Below are 14,326 nucleotides of genomic sequence, written 5' to 3'. Positions count from 1 at the left end.
CACGCCCTGAGCCGAAGGCAGATGCTTAACCGCTGTGCCACCCAGGCGCCCCTAAAGTTTTTTTATATGAACAATTATTTACATAAAGAAAAATATGTAGGTATTTTCACACTGATTTTCTTTGATTACATTAATAGCTCATAATAAATGAAGCCACTTTTTGAGTAAAAGATGCTGGATAATGTGTTTATATATTCAGATCCAAATTTTGTGACTGCTGAAATGGGTTAATAGTCTGCTGTGCTACAGATTTACGCTTAACCGAAAACATTCCCTTCAAAAAGGCACAGAAGGATCACTGCATAGCACAGAGCTGTTATTGTCAGAGACAGCCGCATATGCTTTCAGCCATGAACGCACCTGGCAACAGGCCAAAGAAATTTGTAAGCATCCCTTTCAAACTAGCACTCCTCTTAGACTGTCAAGAAAAGAGTTGTTCATTCATTAAAATGACATACCATTCCCTTCGCCTTTGATTTCAGATTTATAAGTCACACAAAACAAAGCGGCACTGACTACCTCTCCACAACAAAATAGCTACGTGGATCTGAATATGTGAACTTACGAACTTAGTTACCTAAAGAATATAAAGATAATAAATGCAGTGCCGAATCATGATGGAATAGACACAAAACTCTGATTTTAGTTTTCTATCCTTTTTTCCCCTTCTAGTTCTGGCTGGTTCTTTGCACACGTTAGACAACTACTAAATTCTCCGAATAAGAAAACTCTGAACTTAAGTCTGCAGAAGACATCAGACCCAATCTAAAACTAAAAAAACAAAACAAAACAAAACAAAAAACCAAAAAACACAACTGAACAAAGCACTAGTTAATTGCTAATAATGGTGAACGCCAAATCAAATTTAAAAAGTAATTTTACGCTTTTTGCATACCTTTATTTCTAATTCTACTTTCCATGCTAATCAGGTTATGACACTCTATTTCTGCTATAGTTACTGAAATACCTGGACTTGTACCTTCTTTGATGATCTGGTAAGCGATACAGATTAAGTCTGTGGCTTCAGACTTCAACAGCACGTGACATAAAATTCTCTTCTTCTAAAAAAGCTGACAATCTCTAAAATCTTTATCAGTAATCAGCAAAAGAAAATTAAAAAATAAAGTGCTGGGTCATACACATACCCTTGACTTTTGAGATCTTATTCTTTCCATTTCCCTACCAGCTCTACTCAGTGTTTCCCCCATAGAAACAATACAAATCTATTTAGTAACTGGAACAGCTTGTCTTGCCCCTCTGTTTTACTTCCCCTCAACATACTGCAAAGCTGAAGAGCTCAGAGTGAACACCCATATAAACACTACCTACATTTTACCGTGAGTCTTACGTTTATTTTTTATCATGGTAAAATACACATAACATAAAATTTGCCATCTCAGCCATTTTTAAGTATTCAATTCAGTGATGTTAAGCACATTCTCATTGCTGTGTGACCATCTCCACTATCTACTGATGTTTGACTATACAGGTGTCCCCTGCTTTCCGAAGTTCACATTAAGCCACTTTGCTTTTTACAAAAAAACCTACATTAATATGGTCATGGCTTTTTCCATAAAAGCAAAAATCCTCTTTGGATTTCTTCCAGTAGGCGAAAACTGGTACTAATGTAGGTCTTTTGTAAAAGCAAAGTGGCTTAATGTGAACTTTCGGAAAGCGGGGGATACTCCACTTTCCATTTTGGCTCACTGAAGGTTTCATAGGAATGTCCTACTTTTGGATAGTAGGTGAAACCTGTATGCAATTACATACTATACCTCATATCTGTCCCATTTCAGTTTTTAAAAAATGTATTCCAAAGTAAATCACAAATAGGAAATCTACTTCAGCTTCAACTGAAGTGCAATGTTTATTGTTTTTCTTTTGACATGAAATCTATATACATAGAAATACACAATACATTCACTGACTCTGGAGACATAAATACACCTATTTAACTCCATCAAAATACAGATTATCATCACCCCAAAAAGTTTCCTCATGTTTCTTCCTAGCCAACATACCAAGAAGTAACAACTGCTTTCTTTTTCTTACATAGGCTAGCTTGCTTTTTCTGTAATTTCACCTAAACGGAATCATGCAGTATGAATTTTTTGTATTGCTTCTTTCGTTTGGCATAATTTCTGAGAATCATCTATATTGCTGCAAGTATCAAAAGATAACCAGCTGTATCACAGGTTATCTACTCCCTTGTTGATGGACCACTCACTATTTCCAGTTCTGAGCTATGATGATTAAAACTGCTATGAACATTTGCTGTATGAACACGTTTTCCCTTCTCCATAGAGGAGTTACTAGGTCATAGCGTAGCTGCAGGTTTAGTTTGCTAAGAAACTGACCAACCTTTCTTCAGAGTATCTGTACATTCTTACCAATAATATATGAGCGTTTAAGTTGTTCCACAACCTTGCCAACATTAGGTCTTGTCAGTCTTTAATTTCAGCCATGTGGGTGGATGTGCAGTGATATGTTATTTTTATTTTAATTCTGGGAAGACTCTATTGTTGACCTTTTTTTTTTTTTTTTAAGATTTTTGTTTTATTTGACAGAGAGACAACACGAGAGAGGGAACACAAGCAGGGGGAGTGAGAGAGGGAGAAGCAGGATTCCCACCACGCAGGGAGCCCAATTCGGGGCTTGATCCCAGGACCCCGGGATCATGACCTGAGCCGAAGGCACACGCTTAATGACTGAGCCACCCAGGCACCTCTGTTGAACATTTTTATTGGATTATTGGTCATTTGTACATCTTCTTTTGTGAAATGTCAGACTCTTTTCCGCTCAGTTTATTGTGTTGTTTGTCCTTTTATGGTTGAAATGTAGTTTTTAATATTTCCTAGATGCTAGTCCTTCATCAGACACATTTTGTAAATACTTTCTCCCAGTCAATGCTTTGCCTATTAGTGGCATCTTTTAATGAACAGATTTTAATTTTCATGAAGTCTAATTTCTTGAGTTTTTATTTTATGGCTAGTGCATTCTATGGTCTAAAAAACTTATGCCTAAGCCCCCAATTCGTGAAGATCTTCTATGCTTTCTTCTAAAAGTTTTATAGTTTTAGTTTTTATATTCAGGTGTCTGATCCATTTTAAATTAATTTTTGTATATAGTGTGAAGTAGGGACTGTGGAAGGCAAAATGCTAAGATGGCTCCCTAGACTCTTGCTGACTGACGTACGGGTCCTATATAATACTTCCTCCTGCCCCCGAAGTGAGCAGAACCTGTGTGTATGATGGGACAGTAGTCACTCTTGTGTTTGTATCTGTTATGTAAGATCTGGTAGTGGACTGGAGAGAAATTCTCCCGACAGCTTTGAAGAAGTAAGGTACCATGTTAGGAGAGAGCTATGAGACTATGAGCGGAGCAGGATCCCCAGCACACAGCCAGGAAGCAAGAAAACGGGGATCTGGTCCTACAACCTCCAGGAATGGAACTCTGCCAACAATCCAGGAAGAGGACTCGAATCTCAGATAAGATCACAATCCTGCTCACACCTGGTATTTCCAGAGCACACTTTATTTCAGCTAACCTGTGCCCAGACTTCTGATCCATGAAAACTGTGAGATAACTGAAGTGTTGATTTAAGTTCCTAAATTTGTGGTAAGTTGTTTCTGAATTCTGTCTCTTAGATCTATTTGTTGACTCCTTTGCAAGTACCACAACGTCTTCATTACTGGAGTTTTATAATGTCTTGAAGTGAGTATTCCAAGTCCTCCAACTTTTTTCTTTTTCAAAATTGCTTTGGATTTTCTAGGTTGTGTGTATTTCCATAAACATTTTAGAACAAGCCTATCGATTTCTACAGCAAAAAATTCTTCTGGGATCTTGAGTTGAATCCACTGATGAATCTGGGTAGGTCTGACATCTTAATAATGAGGCTTCCAATCCATGAACACAGCATAGCTTTCCTCTCAGACAGTTCTTAAGCTTCTCTTTGCAGTTCTGAGTATAGAGGACTTACTTGCACATTATTTTGTTAAATTTATTCTTATCTTATGCTTTTGATGCTATTGTTTTAAAGTTTCATTTTTGGGTCTCCCTTAGCTGTAGCGCCATCTTCTTGGAAGCCTCTGCATCATGAGAGCCAAGTGGAGGAAGAAGCAAATGTGCAGGATGAAGCTTAAAGAAGAAAGATGAGGCAGAGGTCCAAGTAAACCACCAGCATGTGTACCCACCCATGGAAGCCACGGGAGCAGAAATAAGGAAAGCCAGAGGTCAGGGATTCTGGTACAATTTGTTGGACTGGCATGCTTACTTTCCAGAGCTTGATTCAATCAATCTAGAACAACCATCACCATCTGACCATGACTACCTATGAGAGACCCACCTTGCTCACACAAAAACAGTCCCTTTTGGTCCTGTGCCCAGGGCTTGTGACTTTCAGGACTAATTGTTTTCATTTGTGGCTGAATGTAACGTGTACAATACATCATCTGATATCTTAACTGAAGAAAAGAAATAAAAAAAATTCATTTTCTGATGATTTGCTGCCAGGACGTAACAAATCAAGAGTTTTGCGTATTAACCTAATATCCTATAACCTTGCTAAATCCACTTATTAGTCCTAGTAGTTGTTTTATAAATACCTTAGGATTTTCTAGCTAAACAATCATGTCAACTGCAAACTAAGACAGTTTTAACAACTTCTTTTCCAACCTTTATTCCTTTTATTTCTATTTCTTGTCATAATTCAATGGTAGGATCTCCAGAGTGATGTTGAATACAAATGGTGAGAATGAGCATTCCTGCCTTACACCTAATCTCAAGGGAAAAGTGCTCAATATTTTGGCATTAAGTATAATGTCAGCTGAGGTTTCAATAAATGTCATGTAGTATTAGACTGAGATTACCTTCTATTCCTAGTTTGCTGAAAATTTTTTATCAGAAAAAGGATGTTGAGCATTTTCAAATGCCTTCTTTAAACTGACTGAAGTAATCACAGTTTTTCTATTATATTAATGTGGTGAATTACATTGATTCTGCAGTCTTAAAATAAGCTTGTATTCTGGAACAAACTGTACTTAGCATGGGGCGTTAACCTTTAGATACATGGTTGGATTTGATTTGCTAATATTTTGTAAAGGATTTCTCATGTTATTATGTTCATGAGGAGTATTAGTCTAAAATTTTCTTTGCCATGTCTTTGTCCAGTTTTGATATTACTACATACTTGTCTAAGAGTTGGAAAGTATTCTCTTCCTTTTTCCCTGAATGCTTGAAAGAGTGCCAGTAAAACTCTGGACTTGAACATTTTTGTGTGAGATATTTTTGATAATGAATTTAATAGAAATTGTGTTAGTTTCAATAAGTTCTATTTTTCAAGAAGTTTGTTCATTTCATCTAAGGTGATAAATTTATTGACATAAAGTTGTTCGTAATTGTCCTTTTAATATCTGTAGGATCTGAAGTGGTAACCGCTTTTTCATGTTTGATATTGGTATTCTGGTTCTCTTCTTGATCAGTCAAGAAATCAATTTTGTTGATCTTTTCTAGGAACCAAATTTTGGCCTTGTTAATTTTGTTTTTTATCCCATTGATCTCTGCTCTTATTTTTAATATCTCCTACTTACTCTGGATTTATTTTGCTTTTTCTAACTTTTTTCTGAAAAGACTATATGTATATGTATCTATTTATTTATATTTATATTCATTCATTCATTCATTCATTCATTCATTCATTCATTCATTCATTCATTCAAAGATTGTATTTTTAAAGAATCCCTACACCCGACATGGTGCTCCAACTTACAACGACCCTGAAATCAAGAGCTGTGTGCCCCACGGACTGAGTCAGCCAGGTGGCCCTTTTTCTAAGTTCTTAAGTTGAAACCTTAGATCACTGAACATAGATATTTTTCTTTTCTAATATAAGCACTCAGAGCCATAAATTTCCCTTTTAGCACTGCATTCCGAAATTTGATATACTGTATTTTCATTGTCAGTTTAAAACATTAAAATTTCTTTCCTGTGATTTCTTCTTTGAGCTACGCATGTGAAAGTACCTTGCTTAATTTCCAAATACTTAGAATTTTCTTAGGTATCTTATTTTTATTGTTTTAAAATCTAATTTCATTATGGTCTTAGAACATATTTTGTATGTTTTTAATCTTGTAAATTTACTGTTTTTTTTAATGGTCTAGCATATGGTAAATGTATTTCTTGTCTAATTGCAAAAGAGTGTGTATCCTGCCATTGTAGGACAGCGCTCTGTAAATGTTATCTAGGTCAAAGTGGTTGGTTGTGGTGCTCAGTGTGTGTACACACAGGTGTGGGTGGGTCTATCAATTGTTGAGAAAGAGGTATTAAAATCTCCAATTATGATTTAACAATTACCTGTTTTTCCTTATTCTGTAAATTTTTGCTTCATGTAATTTGAAGCTGTTATTAGGCACATACATTTATGACTATGAAGATTTCTTGAGACCTTTTATAGTGAATCACATCTCTTTTCATTTCTGGTAATACCCTTTGTTGTCTTATGCTTAACTTTTGCACAGTATTCACTATATTTTTTTGGCATACATTTTTCCATCTGATTACTTTTTATCTATCAGTGTCTTTAATGTACACCTTTTATAGTCAGGATATAGTTGGGCCTAGTTTTATGTCATCTGCCATTCTATTGATTGAAGTTTTTAGTCCACTAACGTATCGATAGAGTTGACTTAGGTCTCCCCCGCCCCTTTATCTTAGAGAGAGAGTACACATGAGCGTGAGGAGGGCTGGGGGGTGGGGAGGAGAGGGAGAGAATCTTAGCAGGCTCCATGCTCAGTGCAGAGCCTGATGTAGGCGAGGCTCCATCTCAGGACCCTGAGATCATGATCTGAGCCGAAACAGGAGTCAGGAGCTTAATCCACTAAGCCACCCAAGTGCACTGCCACACCGCTCCCCCCTCAAAGTAAGCTCTACATCCAATGTGGGGCTTGAACTCACAACCCCAAGATCAAGAGTCATATGCTCTATGGACTGAGCCAGCCAGGCACCCAGAAAAAATAAATCTTTAATACTGTTTCAGATATTTAGCATTTCTAACCCTCTTCCTTCCTGAAGGTCTGAGTTTCTGTCTGGTATCAATTCCCTTTAATCTGAAGAACTTCCTTTAGTGTTTCTTATAGTGCAGATCTTCTGGTGACAAATTCTTTTTTTTTTTTTTAAAGATTTTCTTTATTTATTTGACAGAGATAGAGGCAGCCAGCGAGAGAGGGAACACAAGCAGGGCGAGTGGGAGAGTAAGAAGCAGGCTCATAGCGGAGGAGCCTGATGTGGGGCTCGATCCCACAACGCTGGGATCACGCCCTGAGCCGAAGGCAGATGCTTAACTGCTGTGCCACCCAGGCGCCCCTGGTGACAAATTCTTAGTTTTCTTTTATCTAATGTCTTTATTTTGCCTTCATTCTTACAGGGTATTTCTGTCCAACAGAGAAATCTGGGCCAACAATTTTTTTCCATGTTCAGCACTTTATGTTATTTCACTGTCTTCTGGCATTTGTGGTTTCCACTAAGAAGCTAACTCTAATTATAATTGTCATTCTCTTTTCTGTGTCATTGTTCTCTAGCTACTTTTAATATTTTCTCATCTTTGGCTTCAGTAACTTAACTGTAATACTGTGTAGGAAAGGGTTAACTCAATTGGCCAAAGAAAGGTCTGTCTTTAGGGCTGGCCCTCAGCTGGCTCCTGGGAGATGAACTCTGAGACCTTGAAATATTCTGGCTAAGTGCTTTTGCATGCCTGAGGACTTGACCCATGCTGTACCAGTGTGATCAGGTAAGCTTGCCCTAACAATATGATTTACGGCAAACATCTGTTTTTGCTCCGGGGGTCTGAGTAGCCGATATCAGTCATGTAGGCACTGCATGGCATTATGGACACCAAACACTGAGCGAGCTTCCCTTGTTGGCAACACTGCACATGTTGTCACATCACTGATAGGAAAATTAAGGGCATCCCAGGGTGACTCCACTGGACACCTGGAAGCTTGCACCTGGTTTCTCCTGGACTTTATCCCATGTGCCTTTCCCTGTTGCCAATTCTAATATGTCCTTTTGCTGCAATAAACTGGTAACTCTAAGAGTTTCTGAATCCTGTGAGTCCTTCTAGCAAATCACTGAGCCTGAAGGTGGTCTTGGGGACCCCTGACACATGTACTGAGGTATGTTTTCTCCTTTGTCCTTATCCTAATAGCCGTCGCTAAGCTTTTTTTATAAAATCTGAGAAAATTTTTTACTATTTTATCTTCAAATATATTCTTGTTCTCTCATTTTCCTCTCCTTCTGAAACTTCCAATTATATGAGTTAGATCATATAATAATGTCCCAAAGGTCCCTGAGGTTCAGTAATATATTATTCTTTCTGTTTTTCAGGTTGGATAAATTTCTGTTCTTCTATCAACAAGTTCACTGACTCTTCCCTTTATGATCTCCATTTTGTTATTAAGGCCACTTGGTGAATTTTAACTTAAGCTGCTGTACTTTACAGTTCTAGAATTTCCACTTGACTCTCTTTTGTTTCTATTTCTCAATTGAGAGATTTCCTTTCTTTTCATTCAATGCAAGTGTATTTTCCTTTATTTCATTGTAATAGCTGACTTAAAATCCATTTCCCAATTCTAACAAATGAAGTTGGTTTCTGTTGGTCGTCTTTTTTGTTCAGTTTGGGTCATCCTGGTTTTTAAAATGTGTGATTTTGCACTGTATCTTGGACACTGTGAATATTATGTTGTACATAATGGACTCTGTTCTATTCCTCTGAAGAGTGCTAATATTTGTTTCAGTATGCAGTTAAATTTGGCTGGACCCAAACTACGAACTCTTGCCTCTTGGGCAACATCTCAGTTCACTTCTTTTCTTTTTAGCTGAGCTGCTTGTAGTCAGTCTTCCATGCACATGTGTAGTTCAAGGATCAAAAAGAGGTGTATACAGAGAGTATGTACACAGAATTTTAGGTTCTCACTCTCTGGATTTCTCCTTTCCAGGATTCCAACCCTTTCCAGTGTTTGAATGACTGTGGCTGACCCAAATTCTGTCCTCTTACAAGTTTTCTATGAAAGTTTTAGCCAACCTGCCTGGTGCCAACTTCAGCCTGTCATCTGGCTAAAAGCAGTTAAAATGGAAAAAACATTCCATGCTGTCTCTTCTTAAAAGTGTCAGCTCCTTTTTAGAATCTGCCTGCTTTTGTTCATTTTCCAGTGCCTTCAGGTCTTTTTTTTTTCCTTCCAATTTTGTCCAGAATATATAGTTATATGTCAGTTCCAGCAAAGCTTACTTGACCATACTGCAAGAAAAATCATTGTGATGTTATTTTTTTTGAAAATTTACTTCAGCTTCACTGTGTGTGGATATATAGATATATCTAAAGTTTTATTTATTTAAGTAATATCTACACCCAACACGAGGCTCAAACTCATGACCCTAAGATCAAAAGTCACGTGCTTTTCCGACTAAGCCAGCCAGGTGCCCCACTATAGGTTCACTTTTCTTTTTAAAAAAAAAGGGGGGGTTGCCTGGATGGCTTAATCGGTTAAGCATCTGCCTTGGGCTTAGGTCAGGATCCCAGGGTCCCAGGATAGAGCCCCACATCAGACTCCCTACTCACCAGAGAGGCTGCTTCTCCCTCTCCCCCTGCCTGCTGCTCCCCCTGATTGTGCTCGCTTGCTCTCTCTCAAATAAAATCTTTAAAAAAATAAAAATAAAGAAAAAGAAAAAAAGAAAAAGCATGTGTGTGTGAGTGGGGGAAGGGGCAGAGGGAGAGGAAAAGAGAGATCTTAAGCAGACTCCATGCACAGTGTGGAGCCTGACGTGGGGTTCAATCTCATGACCCTGAAATCGTGACCTGAGCTGAAACCAAGAGTCAGATGCTCAATCAACTAACTGAGCTACCCAGGAGCCCCTAGATTCACTTTTAATAAGTATTCCAAATACTTTCTTTTCTAACTTGTGTTTTCCTACTGTATTCATTCATCATATAACAAAAGTGCTGCTAGCTGTTCAGTAATACAATTTTTATTAATAAATTATGAACATTTGGGGGCACCTGGCTGGCTCAGTCAATACAGTGTGTGACTCTTGATCCTGGGGTTGTAAGTTTGAGCCCCACATTGGGTGTAGAGATTACTTAAAAAAGAAAAAGTGAACATTTTCACATAATAGCAGGAACTCCAACTTTGACAGCAAATTGACAATAACTAGAAAAATAATGTACATACCTAGAATTTAAGTTAATAAGCTGTGGCACTCTGACCCTAGAGAAATATTTGTGTATGTGTAAAACCAGACAAGTACAAAGATGTTAACTTCAGCGCTGTCTGTAAGCGTAAAAAATGGAAAATAACTCACATCCTAATCAAAAGGGAAATAACATACATAAAATGAATTACTGTATAGCTGTTAAAATGAATATTCGCTTCTTTCAAATTTTATATATTTCAATATAGAAAAAGTTAAAAAAACCCTAATGTCAAATGAAACAAGTTGCATAACAAAGATGGTAATATTAATAAAGGTTTGAAAACAAAACAATACTACATACACATACATTTAAAACAAGCTGGAAGGATTTATCAGGCCCATGATGGTCATTACCTCTGAGGAAGGGAAGAAGGGAGTAAGTGGGTCAGGTGGTAATCAAAGGGTTCTTTAGTTTGGAAGCAAATATGACCATTAATGTTAATTCACAGAAGTTAATTCTACATATAGAAATACGAGTGTGTTATCTTTTTGTACTTTTCTATATTTTTCCATTTCTTAAAAAAAAACACAAACCCATAACAACTCCAATGGCTGTATAATATTCGATTGCACAGATATGTCATAAGACACTAAGACACCTGCCAATATTTTAAACAGCACTACAAAAAACATCTTTGTAGGGGCACCTGAATGGCTCAGTTGGTTAAGCACGTGACTTTTGATTTCTCATCTCAGGTTGTGATCTCAGGGTCATGAGATTGAACCCTGAGACCGCTCCATGCTGTGCATGGCATGGAGGCTGCTTAAGATTCTCTCTCTCCCTCTCCCTCTGCTAGAACTTTCTCTAAATAAATAAAATCTTAAAAAAAAACAAAACCCCAAAACCTCCCCAAAAAACTCCACATTTTTGTAGTTGTTATTGCATATAATTTTTTTTCCTTAGAATAAATTCCTAGAAACAAAACTGCTACATTAATTCTAGGACTCTGTTACATATTGCCAAAATGCCTTCCAGAAAAGTTGTAAAAACTTACATCTACCTACCACCAAAACACATACCTGCCTATTTCCTTGCATTCTTGCCAATCTGGATACTAAAACCCAAAAACCTGTCTTCACCCAATTAGGTGTATGAGCAGGGGTCTAAATTTTCCCTAAATGATTAGTTATACCGTAGTTCATACCATAATTATTGAACTATGGTATTATAAAGGAAATGAACTTATGCTTAATTACGAACTTGTACACAATATACCATAAAATAGCAAAAGAAAAATAAAATACCGTTAATATTTTTTATTGTTTATTTTGCCTATTTTCCCCAACAATTTCAGGCAGAACATAATTACAGAACTGGTTTTACTTTAAAGGGAAGACTATTTAGATGTACTACTTAGAACTATATACTGATGTATTTTGCTGAAGTAGTTATAGTTTAAAAGATTTATTCATAAAGTAAGACAATTTAAAAAAGGTTTTCTATTTTGAAGTCTGCAAAGGAAGACCTTTCAGCTTCTCAGTCTAATTATACTGGTCTTTAATTAGCATCTAAAAATGTCTACTAATGATAGAATTTGGCCAGTGACGAATATCCTAAACCTCCATAGCCCTTTCCACCTCTCACAAACAGATTAAATAACTCGCTTAAGAATTACTAATAATTAGTACTTATATACAGTATTTTGTTTACTATAATACTATAAAGCCAGGCAAAATAATTACTACCATATTAACAAAGGAAGATGTCAAACCAGTTAGGTGAGTTACCTGAGGTCACACTAAAGCAGGAATTTGCCAAAATTAGACACTGAAATTCTTGTAGCCTAATGTAGCTTAATTCCCATATGCTTATCACGCAAAAGAACAACCTGTAAGAATTACGACAACTCATAAAGAAACCCAGAATATACCAAAGTCAGAGAAATCATATTAAAATGATATTGAAGATCATCTCCTTCAACATCCTCACTCTACAGATAAAGAAACTGAGGCCTTAAAAGGTGATATAACTTAATTGTTCAAAGCCTTCTAGATACTATAAAGCAACAATGAAAATTCGGCACTCCTCAATCCAGGCTCAGCAATCTTCAATTACTAGAGTATAACAGCTATCCTTAACTGCCACTTCAAATTTTTTGTTTATAAAACAGTCTCAATGTTTTCATTGATACGAGCAATTCATTCCCTTAACAATTAATAATTATCTAGTATTTACTACATGCCAGGGCCTGTACTTTGTGCTAAATGAGTATTTATCATATGCTAAGCACTGCATTACTGCAGGTCTACATTTGATCCCCACAATATTATTATAAGGTAAGCACAATTATCTCTAAAGATTAAAATTTAGAAAGACTAAGTAATCTGCCTGTGGTCTTCAGTAAGGAAATAAAAAGTAAAAGCTGCCCTTCCACCGCAGCTGAAGAGCAGCAGCCACAGCTCTGGAGACCCCATGGTCAGGGACCTCAGCAAGGGCCACAAGGCGACCAAGAACATGAGCAAGCCGAGGCACTGCTGCCCATGCCAGGCAGCTCACCAAGCACAGCACACTGGTTCAGGACAAGATCCGAGGGGTGTGTGGTTTCACTCCTTTTGAGAGGCACCCCAGCTGGAGCTGAGCAGTGTTCTGGGCTGCCACCAGGATAGAAAAGTGACTGCGAAGGGCTGGACCTCCTCCCCATTCTGTGCATAATAAAATGTTTACAGAGAAAAAAAAAAAAAAAGGAAATGGTATAATCACTTTCATAAGTTTATCCTAACAAAGAAAAATCACCTTTTTATTTTATTTTATTTTATTTTTTAAAGATTTTTTATTTTTTTATTTGACAGAGATAGAGACAGCCAGCGAGAGAGGGAACACAAGCAGGGGGAGTGGGAGAGGAAGAAGCAGGCTCATAGCAGAGGAGCCCGATGTGGGGCTCGATCCCATAACGCCGGGATCACGCCCTGAGCCGAAGGCAGACGCTTAACCGCTGTGCCACCCAGGCGCCCCCACCTTTTTATTTTAAATATTATAACTCTGTATACGATTTCACTTGAAAAAAGGATTTACTGTCAAAGAAGCCTGGAAAACCATATATCTTTACATAGCACGTAAGAGTGACCGTATAATGAATGCAGAACTTAGAAGTTGCGGGTCCCTTTTGGAAGCCTTTAAATATCCTTTTCTCCTTACACCTTCCAAGATCCCAGGACAAACATCATTTGCAGTAATTTAACTGAAGGCTGATTGAGAGAATAAATAGAAGACAACGGGAAGGGCTTCTAGTACCACATAATAAATTTGGCCTGAAGAGTATTCAACAACAAGGTCCAAAGTGGAAGAATGCGGGACTTCTCTTAAGCAATACTCACAAAACAGTACTACAATACAATACTGGTTACCTACTTTCAGAGCATAAAATCTCTGTAGTATAAGATCAAATTAATTAAAAGTTTCATTTGCTGTCGTTCCCAGCAGGAATTCCTTTATCTTTGATTGCTAACTAGATTTCACAAGGCCCACAGGAAAAAACCCAAGTGCTAAGCAGGTCTACAATTAAGGAGTTTTAAAAGTAACCTTTGTAAATAAATAAATACTTAATGATATTCTTGACACAGCAACTGCTCTAAGGCCAACCTGCAAGGAAAAGAGAACCTTGTGGAAAAAAAACAACAAAAACTGGAGCATAAAAAATGTTTTAAGAGAATATTAACAAGTGGTCTACTGCTTTGGGAAATACTTGCATAAAAAAAACAAATCAGGCAACCACAGAAAAAAAAATTCTACCTTTCCCCATTATGCATTGTTGTTTTTATCCTAGCCATAATTTTGGTGATATAAAATCAGAGACTTAGAAAAAATGACACTCTAGGGGTGCCTGGGTGGCTCAGACATTAAGCGTCTGCCTTTGGCTCAGGGCGTGATCTGGCATTCTGGGATCGATCCCCACATCAGGCTCCTCCGCTGGCAGCCTGCTTCTTCCTCTCCCACTCCCCCTGCTTGTGTTCCCTCTCTTGCTGGCTGTCTCTCTCTCTCTAATAAATAAATAAAATCTTAAAAAAAAAAAAAGAAAAGAAAAAAGGGAAAAATGACACTTTAATAATCAATCTAGTAATCAATCACAGCAGAATTAGTCACATG

General features: G+C 37.3%; 1 protein-coding gene across 2 annotated transcripts in view; it reads right to left on the bottom strand.

The window, feature by feature from the left end:
• RTN3 (reticulon 3) overlaps positions 1-14,326 on the bottom strand; it is a 62,086-nt gene that overhangs the window by 22,496 nt on the left and 25,264 nt on the right. The gene's annotated exons all lie outside the window — the stretch shown is intronic.

This window comes from Ailuropoda melanoleuca, chromosome 16 (genome assembly GCF_002007445.2).
Source record: "Ailuropoda melanoleuca isolate Jingjing chromosome 16, ASM200744v2, whole genome shotgun sequence".
Taxonomy (NCBI): Eukaryota; Metazoa; Chordata; class Mammalia; order Carnivora; family Ursidae; genus Ailuropoda; species Ailuropoda melanoleuca.
This window is presented reverse-complemented; position numbering and strand designations above follow the sequence as displayed.